Source organism: Chrysochloris asiatica, unplaced genomic scaffold (genome assembly GCF_000296735.1).
Source record: "Chrysochloris asiatica unplaced genomic scaffold, ChrAsi1.0 scaffold00331, whole genome shotgun sequence".
NCBI classification, from domain to species: Eukaryota; Metazoa; Chordata; class Mammalia; order Afrosoricida; family Chrysochloridae; genus Chrysochloris; species Chrysochloris asiatica.
Window position 1 is genome coordinate 855,147 of NW_006408849.1, and position 5,931 is coordinate 861,077.

At 44.4% G+C, this 5,931-nt stretch overlaps 1 pseudogene; it reads left to right on the forward strand.

Moving 5' to 3' along the window:
- Positions 1 to 5,931, forward strand: part of LOC102827243 — a 73,671-nt pseudogene that overhangs the window by 61,823 nt on the left and 5,917 nt on the right.

Below are 5,931 nucleotides of genomic sequence, written 5' to 3' on the forward strand. Positions count from 1 at the left end.
AGCCCTGGATATCCACAGACAAATGTAAAAACCTTCCCTAAAAGCCGAGACTGTAAATTCCAAAAAGGCAAGTCCCCCACCATCCAAAAAAAAAAGCTAAAGAAGATAGAGAGAAACACTGTAAACTGATGATATATGGAGGGGATAATAATCAATGTAATGAAACGAGCTATATGAATGGTAGAATGTGAAGCTGATGATGTGCCCTGTAAACTTTCACTCATTTCAAAATAAAAAGATTTAATTAAAAAAAATTGTATGAAGATACTGGAGCTATTTTATCACATTACTTTCAAAACAGAGTTCAGTATAATAACATTAGTAATGTTGAGTCAGTATTTGCTACTTTTAACTTCCAAGTTAGCTACTTTTTACTATGTTATTGTTGCTGTTAAGTGCCGCTGAGTCAGTTCTGAGTCACAGCGACCCTCTATAGGGTTTCCAAGGAGCAGCTAGTGGATTTGAACCACCAATCTTGTGGTTAGCAGCCCAGTGCTGAGCCTATAGAACCACACCAGGACTCCAACTAGGTAGCATCAAAATCATTGTGTTTAATCACATGGTTTGCAATATGTGCAGTTCAGAGTAGGGAAGGCCCTGACCTTTTTGGTCATTTCCAACTGAGCAGGGGAACAGTTCAAAGTGTTAACTGTGTCAATCAAAAGTACAGGGGAGTCAAAGGGCCAATAAGAGAATTCTTAGAAGGTCTGATCACCTTTTTATGCAGCAGATTATGGGCAGGGTCGCTCAGTGAATTTGGTTGTTGTTGTAAGTGCCACCAAAAAAAAAAGGGGCGGGGGACAGGATATGGATAAGATATAGAAATTATCTCTTTGCCGGGTAAGGCTGGATATGGGCAAGATAGAGCATTAACTTCCCCCTTAATCAGTTTTTGGTGAAAGTACAAAATATCCCCAGATGGCTCCACATGGCACTATCAGAGAAGGCCTGACAGAGGGCACATGTGTGGACAGTTACACCAAGTACCCCAGATACTTCTGCAACAGAATCCATTTTGAAGTCCTAGACTCCATCGTGGATGCCTGATGCATGTGCAGCATGGGAAAAAGATGCAAGGAAACAGCACATGAAAACGGACCTCAAAAGCAGGAAAGCCCTCCCCTTTATTTGAAATTTGGTGGAACTGCACATGCAGCTTAACTTTCCACTCTAAAAGTCCCTTAGACTGTGAGCAGGAGGAGGCTCTGCTGTCTATGGCTGGCAGGACTCCCCTGCTGGTATTTGCAAAACTCTTTAATACTATATTTATGAGTTTTAGTCTTCTACAGCCTGGCCAATGTGGTCCCCCACCCCAAAATAATAATAAAACCTTTCCAGGAAAAAAAAAAAAAAAAGCTGTTACTGGAGCAGTAACATAGCTAGCTGGGAGGAGAGACCAAGCATAGAGCCACTGCCCATCCAGTATTGTGTCTGCTTTTCTGTCAGAACTGATTCACAGTAAATGCCTTGATAGTTTTCTAAAGGGTAAGCAAACACAGGACCACTTTGATGTTAGAACTGGACTGGATGTGAAGACACAAGTTTGATGGAGCTGAGTAGGAAAAGCTCAGATAGGGACAGTGCGTGCCATTCTTGCACAGCTCCAGTCTACCCATAAGAGCTACATTGTTGTTGTGGTTGAGTACCCTCAAGACAGTTCCAACTCATAACAATGCTGTAGAGCGTTTCCAAGGAGCAGCTAGTAGGTTTGAACCACCAGCATTATGGTTCGCAATCTAGGGTTTACCTTACAGCACCACACCAGGTGCTATCAATTGATCTTCAAGTCCTTGTGATTTGGTGTCTGCAAAGTAGAACTGCACCATGAGAGTTTTTGAAGCTGTAATGTGTAAAGAAGCAGATCACCACATATTTTTCTTGTGGCATCACTAAATGGGTTTGAACTGTCGATCTTTGAAGTTAACATTATCCATTGCACCACCAGAACTCCTTCAATGAACTTATTGCTGTTATTGTTGTTGTTAAGTGCCATCAAGTCAGTTCCAACTTATAACAACCCTGTATAGAGTTTCTAAGGAGTGGGTTTTAATGGGCAATGTTTCAGTTAGCAGTTCAATACTTATCCTACAGTGCCTCATCAGGAATTCATTGTTCTTGTTATTGTTAAGTGCCGTCAAGTTGGTTCTGAATCATTGAGATCCTGTATAGAGTTTCCAAGGAGTGGCTGGTGAGTTTGAAGCGCAAACTTGGGGTTCAAACCGGCCTTGAGGTCGAGTGCTTATCCTATGATGCCACGCCAAGATTACTTTTTGTTGTTGTTGTTGTTAAGTGCTGTCAAGTTGGTGCCAACCCATAGCAAACCTGTATAGGATTTCTGAGGAGTAGCTGGTGAGCTTGAACAGCCAACCTTGTGGATCACACCAACTTGGTAGTCCAGCGCATGAACACATAGCACCACACCAAAAACATTCCTGGTTGAAGGGGCGCCATCATCTAGACTCTGTTGGACCTCCAGTGGGTTCACAGACCTGGCTGCAGTTTACCTTATCAGGATATGTGATTACTGAAGCCACTGGCATTTAATGCCTTCATTCTTTATAACCAACTAGTAGTCAATTAGATCACCACTCTTTTCTTCTGAAGTACCTCTTGGTGGACCTGATCCAGCAACCTTTCAGGTTAGAAGCCAAGTGTGTGAACTATTTGCACTCCCCAGAGACACCTTGGTCTTTGTAGCCTGCATGTTTCACCACAAGCATTGAGGGCTTTCCTGATATGCTTATACTCAGCTCATTGTGGTGAGCACAGAGTTTGTAACTAGCACATTATATCTGCATGCTCCTGGAGATTGCTGAAAGAGTTGGAAGAACCCCTTCCTTAAAAAGATGACCAAGTGGTTCCTTGAATCTGGGCACTGCAGGTTAGAGAGGAGGCCACAGGCACAAGTCTTGACTTCATGTTGGAAAGGTTTCAGAGTTCACCTAGTCATTCAAATGGAGGGAGTGGTGATCTTACCCCCAGGGCACTAGAATCTGTAGTACCCCCTTGTTTACCCTCACCTCCAAGCTGAATCCCTTTCTTTGCCCACTCCAGTTTTCCAAGTGCTGTAGTTATTGTTAGCAGGTAGAAAGGAGTCTGGTGATCTACTGAGAATAGTGCCCACCAGGTGGGCTGAGCTGGCTTTAAATGGCTCCAAAACCCGATCATCCAGCAAAGCAGAGGCAGAGGGCACTTGAACCACTTCTGGAGCCTGAGAAAATCACACTGCCTGAATTTTCCCCATTAGCACCTCAGTGCAGGTGAAGCCTTTGGATGCAGACCTACATGTGCTCATGCATCTATTCAGACTTCAGTCTCCTGAGTCTTCCCAAGGCTTGTAATAGGAAAGTACAGATGGCATACTGTAGAATGTGTCCATGAAGAATAACAGGTAAATTGAGTGGCAAGGGAGTCACTCCATACAGTGACCATGTCAGGGAGGAGGGGTGACATCTGAGCTGGGCCCTGAAGCATGAGTAGGAGTTCAGTGCTTCAGGAGAGGAGAAGGTATGCCAGGCACAAGAAACAACATGTACAAAGATCCAGAGGTAGGCAATGAGAGGCTTGTGTGGACAACAAAAATTGCCTGGTGAGGAGGGGAGATGGCGCCTAGGGCAGTTAATGAGCAGAGGTTGGCTGGGCACCAATTTTTTTTTCTAGGAAGGGGCCTGTGTCCCCCCCCCCAAAAAAAAAAAGAAAAGAAATCCTGATACATATCCCTAAATCCCTCCCCAAGGCATATAGGCCAAGCCTTCCATGGTCAGAACTAGTAAGAGTTCTAAGAGCTCAGTGGCCGTGATTTGTTCGTACCACCACTTGGTGGTGCCCTTGGCACTTAGTTTCTCCCCAGCTGGACTCCTGGCAGCTTCTACACATACATGTTAAGTGCCATCTAGTCTACTCTGACTCAAAGCAACCTTGTATAGGGTTTCTGAGGAATGGCTGTTGAATTTGAACTGTCGACCTTGCGGTTCAAAACAACCTTCTGGTCAAGTGCTTCTACTACAGCACCACATCAGAATTCCACATGCCAGCCCCATAAAGCTATCAAAAGTGATCCAATAGAAAAGGAGGAAGTCACACCTGTGTCACCAACACAGCAGCACTGCAGTGCAACAACTGTCTGAGGCTGTGGGTCGCTTTCTGCTCAACTGTAACATAAGGCATGAGACCAGATGAGAGGGGGACAAGACCTGTCATTTTCTGAACACCTGCTCATACAAGCATAGGTGAAGGCAGTAACATACAGGTCTTTCAGACTCTTGCATTCTCAAGCTTTCAGGTCCTGATTTCTAAAATGTCCAAACCTCTCCTCCTGTTCCAGAACATGGGCTCAGCACATGTTCAGGCTCAGAGACCATTGTTACACTGGTCACAGGGCTGCAGGCATTTTCTGGACCACCTCCCTTTGATGTATGGAACAAGTATGAAAGGCAGCACCTGTCTCAGGTCCAGCATTCCTGATGAGTAGACGGCCTAGGGCCAGAGCCCACAAGAGAGGGTTCTGAGAGCAAAGCACCTAAGTGAGACTTGAGGCTTGGACCTTTCCCAACTGGGACAGGTTCAGTTGTTTGTGTTCAAGTCAGAGCTAGCTGCTACCTCCCTTCCAGTTTGGAAGCAGAGCTTTACAAGAAGTTAGTACAAAGGGTCAAGGGAGCAGTCCTTGGAGAAGGCTTCTCAGAGAGGACAGGTCTTTTTACCTGTACCTTGAAGTAGGCGTAGGAGTTTGACTAGAGAAGAATCCCTTCCAACTGAAAAAAATAATGTATGTAAAGGCCTGGAGGTATGTTAGGAAGTAGAGAGAGGTTCTGTGTGGTTTGGAGACCTTGACTTCAGCAGAGAGGAAGACTCTCCTTTGCTCTCCACACACACACACTTGAACAAATCTTTATCTTAACTCTCTAACAAGGCAGCACACCAACTCAGGGCTGAGAGGTGGAGGACATGAGTCACAGACAAAGATGAGCCAAGGGTGAACAGCAGGCCTGTCACAGACTTAGGGCACAGGTGAGCCCCAGCTGCACACACAGTGTCCAAAATAGTTTGACAAAAGTTTGATTTAGAGTTACGAGGCAGGTGAAGGTGGCTAGGGTGGAGGTGCAGTGAAGTTCGCCATCAGCAATAACACAGAATACCAGGCAAAGCAGATCCAGGGCAGAGCTCCAAAACTCGGAACCACAAAGATAGGAATACTTTAAAAGTTTGAAGGCTCAGAGATTGTGAAACTTGAAGCTGAAGGAAAAAAGTATGCACTTTTGAATCTGCCGGGCTGGGCTAGGCGGCCTGGAGCTGACATCCTGGGCGAGACCAAGCAGGGGAACAGAAACACTATGGAAAAATGCCACAGGAACCTTGGAGCAAAGATGGATAATACACTGTCAATTTTGCTTTGTTCTGATTTTCTTTTTTTTTTTTTTTTTTTTTTTTTTTTTTTTTTTTTTTTTTTTTTGGTATCTGGTAATTGGCGTGCCCACTGTTTGCTGAACTCTATTTTGGTGACTAGAAGGGGAGCCTGAGCGAGTAGACACCCCCACCCTCACCACTGGTGGGTTCTTCTGCCACGCATGCCCAAGAGCAGACCCTGAACGTTTTTTGTTTGTTTGTTTTTTGTTTTGTTTTTTAATACACAAAAGGGCAGGACAGGGCTGTAGAGAGGAAAAGACAGTGTAAAACCAAAACAGGCCAAAAATTAAATTAAAGCCTGAGGTATAGCATAATAACCAACACTGGCATCCTGAAATCTCTCAGGCAGTTTTGAAAGCAAGAAGCTGAACAGAGGACATGAAAGTCATACTCATATTAGGCTACAGATTCTTTTTTCTTCTTCTTCTCTCCCTCCTCTCCCTTTTCTGTGATTATAGACTGCAGTAATCAGTCTAGTTTTGTTGTTGCTGTTGTTTTTGGTTTTTTTCCTCTCTTGTTTTTTTTTTT